Source organism: Ambystoma mexicanum, chromosome 9, assembly GCF_040938575.1.
Source record: "Ambystoma mexicanum isolate Mex_15411 chromosome 9, UKY_AmexF1_1, whole genome shotgun sequence".
Taxonomy (NCBI): Eukaryota; Metazoa; Chordata; class Amphibia; order Caudata; family Ambystomatidae; genus Ambystoma; species Ambystoma mexicanum.
The window spans coordinates 556838035-556850794 of NC_090931.1; positions in this window are offsets into that span (position 1 = coordinate 556838035).

Here is a 12760-nt window from a genome sequence, read left to right on the forward strand (position 1 = left end):
ACATCTTTCGTCCCCCTCTCCAGGTGTGGATTCTTCGAATCTATGGCTTCAACTTTCAACGCCGACCGCGGTGATATTGATCCCATGATTCAGGGGTGGGAGGAGTCCATTTTTTTCGATGCCCAGGCAGACATGCTGCTTTTGGCCCAAGGGCTCCAAGATGCCTGCACCCTGGACACATCTACAGATGTTGAGCGTCAACAAAGTCAGCCCATACGTTCAGGAGCCTAGTAGAAAGAGTTTTGGACACCCTGGGTCTGAAGTCTGCATCAGTACCTACCCACGGCTGCAAACTGACAGACATATTAGATGAGGGTCCTATGCCACTAAATTCGGCAATTGCTGATTCCCCTAACCTCCTTTTGGCAGCATCCCTGCTTCATTCCCTTAGTCATCTTTTATTTTACAGGAAAGTACAGTCCGCAAGAGGAGATCCATCTTTCCTGGCTTCTCACCCTTCTCCTGAAGGGCTTGTAGTGCAAGCAGTCACTGGCTCCACCAGCCCTGCGGCCGCCACTTCTAATTTGCCCACAAATTTTGAAGGCAAAATGTTGGATGCTAATGGCCAAGAAGGGCTTTACCTCTGGCAATATGGCCTTAAAAGCAACCAATGTAGCCTGCGGATTCGCAAAATACGCTTTTGGCTTATGGAAAGCTGTGGAGCAGGCAATGCAATAAATTCCGAAGGTGAAATGCGGGATGGGTTTAAAAGATGGGAAGGAGGTGGTCAAGCATTGGTTGCACATGGGCCTGGATGTGGCCGACTGCGTTGGCTGTTTGATAGGGACGGCGGTAGTCGGTTTCCCTCCGGAAGAGAAATATAACAGCAACGCAGAGATGGTTAACTTTTTCCGGAACCATGGCACCTTACCAGCGGCTTCCTAACGCTACCTTTTAGGTCTCATGGCCTCGTATATTTGTCTAGTGCCAGAGGCCAGGCTGCACATGAGATCCCTACAGTGGCTCTTAAGGAGTCGGTGGTCACAGTACCTCAGATCCCTCTTGGATTCCATAAGGTTGTCCAGGTTAGTGGTTGACGACCTCAGCTGGTGTACCGACGACCACAATCTCATGACGGGGGAACCCTTCAGGCCTTCTTGGCCTCTGGCCTGAGTGGTCACGGATGCGTCTCAGAAAAGTTGGGGCGCTCACTGCGAAGACTTGCAGGTGAGCGGCCTTTGGTCAGCAATAGAAGCCAGGTGGCACATCAACCGGCTGGAGTTGCGAGCCATAAGGTTAGCCATGAGGGCCTTTCCCCCATCTCTCAAGGGGAAGCATTTCCTTATTTTGAGGGACAACACAGTGGCCATGCACTACCTGAACAAGCAAGGTGGCGTGCACTCCCTCCCCCTCTGCAGAGAGGTGATGCAGCTGTGGTTCTTGCTAATGGAGAACCAGATCTCAGATTCTGCAGTTTATCTGTCGGGGACAGAGAACAGCTTGGCGGATGCTCTGAGCAGGCAGAGCACGGTCTCACATGAGTGGGAAATGTGCCACAAAGTCCTGGAAGAGGCTTTCTCTCTTTGGGGATCTGTTTGCCACAGAGTCCAACAGGAAGTGCAGACAGTTTTACTGTAGGGAATTCCCAGCAAACGGCGCACTAGGGGACACGTTCCTGGTGGATTGGACCTTCCCTCTCCACTACACCTTCCCTCTGATCCCTGTCATCCCATGGGTTCTCAGGAGGGTGAAGAGGTTTTGCGCAACCATGATCTTAATCGCCCTGGACTCGGCGAGGAGAACTTGGTACTCTGACCTCTTGGTTCTGGCCATCTGTCCGCCTCACTGGTTGCCTCGGCGGCCCGATCGCCTGACCCAGTCTGAAGGTTGGCTGCTTCACCCGAAGTCCCTCAAGCTACATGCGTGGCTCTTGAGAGGATGAGGTATAACGACTGGGACCTCTCAGAAGAGGTACTCGAGGTGTTGATGGCTGCACGCAAACCATCTACCAGAACTCTGTACACGTGCAGGTGGGGAAGCTTCGAGGCGTGGTACAGGGAACGCAAGATCGACCCTATCTCTTGCCCCACCACTTTAGTGATGGAGTTCCTTCTGACACTGGCCTCAGCAGGCCTTCAGGCTACCACAATCAAAGGATATTTGGCAGCATTGTCTGTGTTTGAAAGGTCTCTGGATCAAGTTTCTTTCTTTGCTATCAGGGTTATGGCCCAATTCCTGAAGGGCCTTGTGGATAAGTTTCCGCCGACTCCTTTCCTTGTCCTGGATTGGGATCTAAATCTAGTTCTGCCTTTTTTTATGGCATCTACCTTTGAGCCCATGCATTCCTGGGCTCAAATTATCTTTGAAAACAGCCTTTTTGGTTGCAATTACTTGAGCCTTGTGTTGCAAGCCCCCGTTTCTATATTTTTTTCTATGAAAAGGTTTCCCTTAAACTAAGGCCTGTTTATTTTTCTCAAGGTGGTTTGAGTTCCACCTTTCTCAGTCCATAGTCCGTCTGGTCTTCTACCCTGCACCTCACCCCTCTAAGGAGAAGGAGCGATTCCATTCTTAAATCCAAAAAGAGCCTTTAGCTTTTACGTGGCTATGACGGCTGAGTTCCGCAAGTCTGATTAGCTGTTTGTGGCCCATTCTTTGTCCCACAAAAGGTCTGGCCGTAACGAATCAAACTCTGTTGCGTTGGATTATTCTCTGCATTGCGGAATACTACCAGTCTGCAGGCATGGATCTTCCACCCGGCATCAGAGCTCGCTCGACAAGGGGAGTCTCAGCTTCCACGGCCTTGCAGAGGGGTGTTCCCATTATGGGCATCTCTTGTGTGGCCCCATGGTCATCCTTGCATACGTTCACCAGGCACTATTGTCTGGATGTTGCCCGTGTGGCTGATGTGCGTTTTGGTAGGGCAGTTCTGCAAAATCTGCTACTCTAACACTTTCTGCCCGCCTCCGTGGTCCTTACTGCTTGGGGAGTCTATCAGGTGAGGTATCTGCGGGAGAAAAGCAATCCATGGAAGGAGAAATTACTTGCTGTAATGTTCTTTCCATGGGTTCTTATCCCACAGATTCCTCATTGCCCCTCCCGTCAAACCCCGCTCCGAAATTTCGTACGGCTTGACTCTTCTATCTAAGCTAAAAGACGGCAGGTTATGGCTCTGGGGTGACAGCTTATGTCTGGCTAGTTATTTGCTTTAAAAAAAAGTAATTCTAAATTGCACCATTCTTGGAGCTTTACAGGCTTATTGGCCTCTCTCCCGTTGTTTTCTGTGCAGTTTTTTAGCGCAGGGGGAAAAAAAGGGAACTGAGGTGTCTGGCGTCGTCACCTGGTATATGTACGAAGCTTGAAGTCAAGTCCGGAGCCGACGATCGACCATTGAGCAAGACGATCGACGGCCGAGTTGAGGTCTACTAACACCCCCCCCTGTCGAAAAGTTTCCAAAGCAGCAGAGCTGGAGGACACTATCAGATAAGGAGTCTGTGGGAGAAGAACCCATAGGAGAACATTACAGTGAGTAATTTATCCTCCTCGTTCCTGGAGTGATCCCTTTGACACCAGACCCTCCTTGTTTTGTGGCATCCAGGTCTGCCTTCTCTGCAGGGTTACCTTCTTTGGACCCTTGTTTCCTCCAGGGAGGGCTTGACATCAGTCAAGTCATTCCTCACTTTTCATACACAGATCAAGTCCATATTGACTAGACTGCTCACTTTGATTCCGCGGGTTACTTGTTAGTATTACGCGCCACTCCCTCGTCTTAGTACTAAATGGGCCAGTCTTCCGGGAACTAATAGTTCATCCTTGTCCTGGTATTAGGAAGGGGAACTCTATTTGGGTAGTTGGTATTTCTCCTCGTCCCAGTACTTCCTATAAACACATGGGAATAGTACTGATATGGGTTTGTGAGGAAGGTGGGCTAGGGTAAGGTGAGTTGTGGGGATGCCATTTTCTCTGCAGCTGTCACTAAGCCCATAGGGGGCTTCCCTCCCCATGAGATCCACTTGTTGAGTCCCAGGGGGACTATCTGGTAGCAGTCTCGCCTCCCTGGCCTCATCAGAAAGGCCTCCCCCTAGGAAAGAAGTGAGACATCCAGGGATTCGCCAAAGTATTAACTGATAATTAAATTAACAGAATGCACAACAAAGTACTTGAAATGCACGCTTAAACTGAAGACCAGGAAAAGAGGGCAAAGAACCATTTTCCTTTGCTAGCAAAAAAGGAAAAAACATCGGAAAGGCAACACATCAGACACTGGCAAACCAAATACATGTCACCCTCCGCTTGCATTGAGGCGATGCAGAATCTTGGACTTGAACTGCAAAATCAGTCTCACTTCAAGAAGGGTAAGCTCTCTGTTTCCTTTACGCGGATGTGGCTTGACTTGAATAAGTTTAATCCATTTTACTAAAGATCTGTTTTGGTTGTGAAATTCTGCAAAATGGGTCGCTACTGGATAATTCTCCTCTTTGGATTTGATAGCACGAAGGTGCTCAAGAATAAGTAACTTCAATTTTCTTCTTGTGCTACCCACATATATTTTCAAGGGCACTCAAGTCCATGTACCACAAAATCTGAGTTAGTCGATTTGTGAATTGATGTAGTGTGTCCAATTGTCTGAGCTTGAAACAGTTGCTCTTAATGATTTGCGGAAGATGCTGAATGCCCCACAGGGGAACAGCAGTTTAGTGATTGGAGCCAATTAGGCTGTTTATTAGCTTCTAAGTGACTCCGTGTAACAAAATCGCCAATGCTTTTCCCACGTCTATAAGTGATTTGAGCTTTAGACTTTAGTACTGATTTCAAACCTGTACCCGTCAGGAAAATATGGCAATGCTTGCTCACAACTTTATGAATGTCTCTAGATTGCAAGGCATATGATGCAATAAGCCTTATCTTGTCAGATGAAGATGAAACATCTTTATTAGACTTTAAGAGTTTCTGTCTGTATCGTAAATCAGTTTTATTTTTAGAATGAGTTAATATTTCGAGTGGATTGTGTCCTCCAACGTATTCCTCATCTTAGATGTATTCCATCCAGCTTTAGCTGCTTTGGAAAAATGTTTTGCCAGAAGGCGCCGTGCGTCAATGTCGTCGAGTCGATGGACCCTCGAAGGCCTCCGTCGAGGGCAACGTCGCAGGTATACAAGTAGCACGCCTGGCACCCGTTGGCCTCAGTTCCGTTTTTCCACGGTACATGTTGCTTCGGAGATTCGGCGTGCCTCCAGTTCTGTGATGCAGTGAATATTACTAGATATATATTGAGATGTCCTTGTCATCGACGCTGACTGCGACCCCGCGATCGGGTTTCAAAAAGTGTAAATCTTGCGGTTCGAAAATGTCTATCACGGACCCGCACCGAGAATGTCTGTGGTGTCTCGGGGAAGGCCACAACATGGAGGCCTGTACGAAGTGTCAGGCGATGACGGGGAAGGCCTTGCGAGAGGGGAAGGGAAAACTACAGGTAGGTCGTATATCCGACCGGACAGCCTCTAGCGTCGAGTCGAGGTCCCGTGAGGAGAAGTCTCCTCGACGCAAAAGGCATCGGTCCAGGTCCCGAAGCGACTCCCATCGCTCATAGTCTTCAACGAAAAAATCGAAGAAAAGACGCCACAGGTCCCCCTCCACCTCATCCTTGGACAAATCCCCAAAAAGAATGAAATGCCCTACAAAACATTCTTCCTCCGAAGAGAGGGAAGCATTCAGAGTTAAAATGATGGAGGTGTTTGAAAAAGCAAAGCCTCGGTCCGCACCTTCTTCGGAAGCCGGCTGGGAGCGTCATCGCTCCGACACTCGCATGCCCTCGAACCCGGGTGATCGAAGAAGGAAGGATCGAGAACCTTCCAGGACGCCGAGCGAGAAAGACCAGTCGAGTCAACCGCTCGAGGTCATCGATGCCGTCCGAAACTCAACGCACCTCGAAGGGCAAATCTTCGAAGAGTGCCTCGTCGCAGGCTCCCTCGACCACTATTCCGTCGGCGCCATCAACGCCTTTGTCGACCCCGAAGCCCTCGGCGCCAAAAGTTCCAAAGCCTCCAGTTCAGCCAACTCAGCCAGAAAAAGAAAAAGAGAAGGCTGCAAAGCCTGTAATGCCTTTGGGGTCCACTAACACACCTCTCCCAGAAAAGGTTTTTAAACCTCTTCGTAGGAAGGAATTTGTTAAGTCCCTGACCTCAATTCTTGAGGAACAGGAGAGATCTGATGAGGAGAATGTACCCTTTGGACTGGAATATGGGTCCAAATGTCCCAGAATGCCTGATTTCTGAAGAAAGCAGGATGAGGGACCTGGTGGAATGCCTACATAATGCACGTGGCATTGATACATCTCCTGAAACAGATTTTGGCAGGCCAGAACCAGGAGAGCACGCCAGTCTCTCATACCGTCAACTAATGACAAAAGTGGTTGATTATTTAGGATGGGCTAGACCACCAACCAATTCATCCAGGATGATTTGACAGATATATTGGACCATGGTCCCACCGAAGAGCCAATCCTACCCTTCCATGTAGCCTTGCAAAATAGGGTGGCCAAGAATTGGGAGACCCCGGATTCTATTCCTCCAGCGATAAATCCCTTACTTCAAAAAACTGCCCTGCCAGTAGCGACCCCAGCTACCTGTCTAAACATCCCACTCCCGAGAGTCTGGTGGTCCAGACAGCCACAGCTTCAAATAAAATGGCGTACCCTTCTATCCCTCCGGACAGGGACGATAAGCGTGTGGATGGCTGGGCACGCAAGGTATTTTCAGCTGGGAGTATGGTGTTCAAATTAGCCAACTCCACATGTGCCTTGGCAAAGTTTTCGTACACTCTGTGGGAGTGCATTGCAATGGCGGCGGAGCACATACCAGAATGGGATGAAAGGGAAGTATTCCTAGCTATTGCTAGAGATGGAAAGAAGGCCATGCAGGAATCCCTTCAATCTGGATTGGACACTGCAGATAGCGTAAGCGGGTCCATGGTTACTAGCATGGTAATACGCAGATTTGCGTGGTTACGGAAGTCGGGTTCTGCACCAGACTTACAGAACCGCCTTCTAATTATGCCCTTTGACAGGTCTTGCCTTTTTGGCAACAAGGCTGACGAGAGCCTTGAGAGGTTGCAGACCTCAAAAGCAGCTGCCAAGTCTTTAGGAGCTGCTATTAGGCAACCTCAGCCTTTTCTTGCGCCAGGACAATCTTGGAGGGGAAGATCCTATCGTTACTACTCCTCATATGGAAAGGCGAGAGGATTGGTCAGTCAAAGGGGCCAGAGAAAGGCCACTCGTGGTGGACGAGGAAAACTTGCAAAGCCAGCTCCAGCTGCAGCCTCTTTGCCATCAGCGGCCGCAGCAACCGCCACAAAACCACTTTGAGGACTTGCATCACAAGACACCTGTGGGAGGCAGGCTGTCGCAGCAACTGCAAGAATGGCGAGCCATTACTTCAGATGTTTGGGCTCTAGAAATAATTGCCCAAGGTTACTGCCTTCCATTTCTAGCGCAACCTCAAAACAATACACTAGGGAGACACCCTTTGAAGCTTTCAGACCCGCTCCTACAGCAGGAAGTTCTAACCCTGCAGGAGAAAGGTGCTTTAGAGCCAGTACCTGTAGCAGAGAGGAACAAGGGATGGTACTCCCCGTATTTTTTGATTCCCAAAAAGGACGGGGAACTGAGACCCATCTTGGACTTAAGAAACTTGAACAATTTCCTCAGGAAGGACAAGTTCAAGATGGTCACTCTTTCTCAGATCCTTCAGGCCCTTCAACTTCAGGATTGGTTGGTGTCATTGGACCTCCAGGATGCTTATTTTCATGTCCCAATTCATGTCAAGCACAGAAAATACCTGAGGTTCGTAGTTGGCGACTCACACTATCAGTTTCGAGTCCTGCCATTCGGATTGACCTCCGCTCCGAGGGTCTTCACCAAGTTAATGGTAGTGGTGGCAGCGCACCTCAGGAGAGGGGGGGATTCACGTCTACCCCTACCTGGACGATTGGTTGATCAGGGCACGTTCTGACGAACAAGCACTGGATCATCTGAAAGTCACCTAACACTTCCTCCACAAACTGGGCTTTTCCCTCAATTTCAAGAAGTCACAAATGACACCTTCCCAACAGCTCCAGTACATAGGGGCTGTATTAGACACATCCTTGGGAAAGAGCTCGCCTCCCAAGTCGAGGGCTCAAGACATTCTTCTGATGGTTTCCAAATTCCCAAATGCCCAACATCTTCAGGCCTACGACTTCTTAAGGTTGCTCGGCCTCATGGCATCCTGCATCTTCCTAGTGCCATAGCCACGCCTGAGGATGAGACCCCTTCAATGGGCTCTAAAGACTCAATGGTCCCAGTTCTCAAGTCAAATTAGGGATTGTCTCCAGATTCTGAACAAAGTTCGGCAGGATCTTCTGTGGTGGACTTGCACAAAGAATATCCTAAAAGGAGCGCAACCATGGACGGAGATTACAGTAGTGACGGACGCCTCACTCATGGGGTGGGGAGCTCATGCCAACGATCTGACAATCAGCGGTCGCTGGTCTCCATCGGAGTCCAAACTACACATCTGTCTTTTAGAGCTGAGAGCAATCAGACTAGCGCTGAAGGCTTTTCTACCATCTGTCAGAGGAAAAAATGTCTTGATAATGACGCATAACACAGCGACCATGCATTATCTAAACAACTCTGTGCAGAGAGGCAATGCAGCTCTAGTATTGGGCATTTCAAGAAGGAATCTCCTTAAAGGCAGTCCATCTAGCCGGGGAGGAGAATATGACAGCAGACATTCTGAGCAGGCAGAGCACGGTGTCCCACGAGTGGGAACTGGCTCAGGAAGTCATTCAAGAGATCTTTGCCTTTTGGGGAACCCCTCAAGTAGACCTATTTGCGACCGGAATCAACCGGAAGTGCGAAAGGTATTGCTCAAGGGAATTTCCCCCCGAGAGGACCCCTAGGGGCCGTGTTCATGGTGGAATGGAACTTCCCACTATTAGATGTGTTCCCTTCGATTCCCGTCATTCCTCAGGTCATCAGGAGACTGAGACGGTTCGGAAACTGCGTGATCCTAATTGCCCCGGATTGGGCTAGGAGAACGTGGTACCCAGACCTTCTAGACATGTCCATCTGTCCCCCGGTCCGTCTTCCTCAGAGAGAGGACCTTCTCAGAAATGGAGGGTCAGGTTCTCCATCCAGGATTGGGACTTTCCAGAGGACGTCATGGAGGTGTTACTTTCAGCAAGAAGACCAGCAACAAAATCTCTATACCGTTGCCGTTGGAAAAAGTTTTGCAACTGGTGCAGAGAAAAGAATGTTGATCCTTTTTCTTTGTTCTGTCCTTCCTCTTGTCCCTAGTACATAGAGGTTTAAATGTTGGGAGCATTAAAGGTTATCTTGCAGCACTTTCCATCTTCAAGTGCTCGTCGGAAGAATGCTTCTATTTAAAAATTCCTTTAGTAGTACAATTCTTAAAAGGACTCACCAATGGGTTTCCTTCTTATCCATTCCAAGTACCAATTTGTGATCTTAATCTGGTTCTAAAATTCTTAATGTGTGCCCCTTTTGAACCCTTGCACACTTATCCATTAAGATTACTGACATGGAAAACTGCTTTCCTAGTTGCTTTAACATCTGCAGGAAGAGTGAGCGAATTGCAGGCACTGTCTTCTGGGCCACCCTATACTGTGTTCCATAGGGACAGAGTGATATTAAGGGTTAAACCCTAATTTTTACCTAAAGTTGTGTCTGATTTTTATTTAAATCAGAAAATTGTTCTACCTGCATTCTACCCTCCACCTCATCCTGTAAGGAGGAGGGAAGATTGCACAGGTTGGACCCGAGAAGAGCGCTAAGCTTTTACATTTCTAGGCTTTTCAAGCTTAGAGTGGATAATCAACTTTTCATTGGCCACACCGGAAGTAAATTGGGTAAATCGGTGTCAAAACAAACCATATCGCGTTGGATTGTGCTTTGCATTTCAGAATGCTACAGATTAGCAGAGAAAGACCCACCAGAAGGCTTATGGGCCCATTCCACCAGAGGCATCGCCTCTTCGACAGCCCTTCATAGAGGTGTTCCCATAAAATCCATTTGTGAAGCAGCAACTTGGTCTTCGCTGCATACTTTTTCAAAATTCTATAGTCTGGATGCTTCCCAGTCTACGGAGCTGAATTTTGGTAAAGCAGTACTATATTCAGCCATTTAAGGGTATCAAAAAATCTACTCCCTCCTCCAGAGAATTGTCCATACTGCTTTGGGAGTATATCTAAGATGAGGAATATGTTGGAGGACACAATCCACTCGAAGAACAAGTTACTTACCAACTGGTAACGTTCTTTCGATTGGATGTTCCTCCAATGTATTCCTCATCGCCCTCCCAGCCTTCCGCTCTGTAGATTTTTCCGGGTTATTGCCACTTCAACTCTCGCAAGGCTGACGCCTGACTACCGGCACAATCTATGCAGTAGAACAAGAGTGAGGGGGAAAAACAGAACTGAGGCCAACGGGCACCGCGCGTGCTACTTGTATATCCGATGAAGTCACCCTCGACGGAACCCTTTGAGGGACCATCGACTCGACGACATCGACGCACAGCACCCTCTGCCGAATTTATTTTCCGAAGCAGCTAAAGCTGGATGGAATACATCTAAGATGAGGAATACGTTGGAGGAACATCCAATCGAAAGAACGTTACCAGTTGGTAAGTAACTTGTTCTTCTTTAGAATAACCTCTCAAAGCTTACATTCATGGCATCACCAGCACATTCAAAGTCAGAGACTTGTGAACAATCTCGTTTAGCTCTCAAAAACTCAGCATAGGGGATGTTGTTGATGGTACTAGGCGATGTCAATATTTGACGTGTAAAATGGAGTTTCCAGCAGTGGGTTTGCAATAGATGTATGAATCACATCCTCTATTACAGAAATCTTAAGATCTAAGAATTCGATACTCCACATGCTCATAGACAGATTTGAAATTTAGACCATTCCAATAAAAAAATTGATGGAATAGATTAATCTCTTCCAGACTCCCTTGTCAAATTAAAAACAGGTAGTCTATGTAACAGAGCCAGATGGCTATGTTTTTGTTCCATGTGTTATGTGGATAATTGAAAACTAACACTTCTTCCCAGCAACTCGTTGGCATATGATGGTGCAAACCTAGTGCCCCTGGCAGTACCCATAAGCTGCAAAGAGAAGTCCCCATTAAATCAAAAGAAGTTGTGCTCATGAACAAAGATTATCATTTCCAAGAGCATATCATTGTGCCTCCTGAAGCTGGCAGATCGGTTTCTGAGAACATATTCAGCTGCTCTTAAACCATTGCTATGTTTAATCACTTTGTACAGTGATGTCCCATCTAAGGTGACTAGGCTGAAATTTTGTTCCCATGATATAGCGTGTAATCTATTGAGGACATTGCCTGTATCCTTCACGAAAGATGGTAAGCTACTTACAAACGGAAGAAGGAAGGAATCAACAACACTGTTGGTTCAGTCAATTACCCAATAGGGCTGACAATGGGTCTTCCTGGAGGTGTGGTGTGGTTTTTGTGAACTTTAGGGAGAAGATAAAATGTTGCAGTGGGGAATTTCACATTCAGAAATTGTTGTCAGTCCACATTAAATAAGTCCTTCCCCAAACCATCTATCCAATAAAGAAATGAGGGAAGCCCTGAAATTATCAGTGGGATCCTGAGTGCATTTTTGATAACAATAAAAAGAATGGCTTCTATAGGCACATCTAATGGAGGCATATGCCTTCTTTTTAATATTTATTTAGCGTGCACCTATTCGGAAGGCAGCAGAGCTCATGATGTTGAAGGTGTCTCCTCAAAATACTTAATATGTGTAGGGCAGTTGGACTCCAAACTAATGGACACTAGACCAGGAAAGATGGTGATGCCACTTAGTGGTAAAGCCTGCTCTCTGACTTCATCTATAGTGTGTGACAATTTCTGGTTTAAAAAAATAAATAAAAGCTTTGTTGTAATATGTTACCATTGATGCAAATAAATTGTTATCAATGGAGTATGTACAAGCGCGTTATGTTAACATAAGACATACGATCTTTGAACCTTTCCCATAACTGAGTACAAAAGTAGTGCATATGCACAAACACTGAAACCAGAGTTTGCATCTGGTTCATCACTCACACTGCACTGCTCTGCAGTTAAAGGGTCCTTCTTTAACTCGTGCAAGTAAGACTGAAATTCTTCCCAGATATCTTCAGAGTGAAGGGCCTAGGGGATAAGTGACATGTACATCTCCTTCCTTTCCTTAGCGAATGTGAGTACGTAAAAATACAGTGTGCATGGGGGGGGGGAGTTGGGATTGCATTTTTTAACAAGGAGTTACCCTAAATTGCAGAACCTGCGCCTAACATACACCTTCCCTATATCGCCTAATAAATATTTGATCAGTGCACGTGTGGGCAGAATTTCTGTAATTAATGCTAGTGTGTTCACAACTTCTGCCCAAAAGGCAGCAATCCGAGGGCAGGACCAGTCCATGTGCATGAAGTCCACCAGTGTATAGTGGCATTTGGGACATGTGGGATTCGCATCTGAGATGAATCTGGAAATCTTGGCTGGTGTGTAATGCAACCGATGAAGGATTTTAAATTGTATAAGACAGTATCTGGCTTTAAGCAAGACCTTTCTGGTCAGGAGGCAACATCTCCACCAGGACTCATCAGTTAGAACACCGACCAGGTCCACTTCCCAGTATGTGCGTAATTGACTGAGTTAGCATGTTTTGCTGGACTTTGCTATATAGCACGGAAACCTATCTGCTGGGTTCCGTGGTTTGGACTATGAAGTCTATTACTGCATGTGACTCA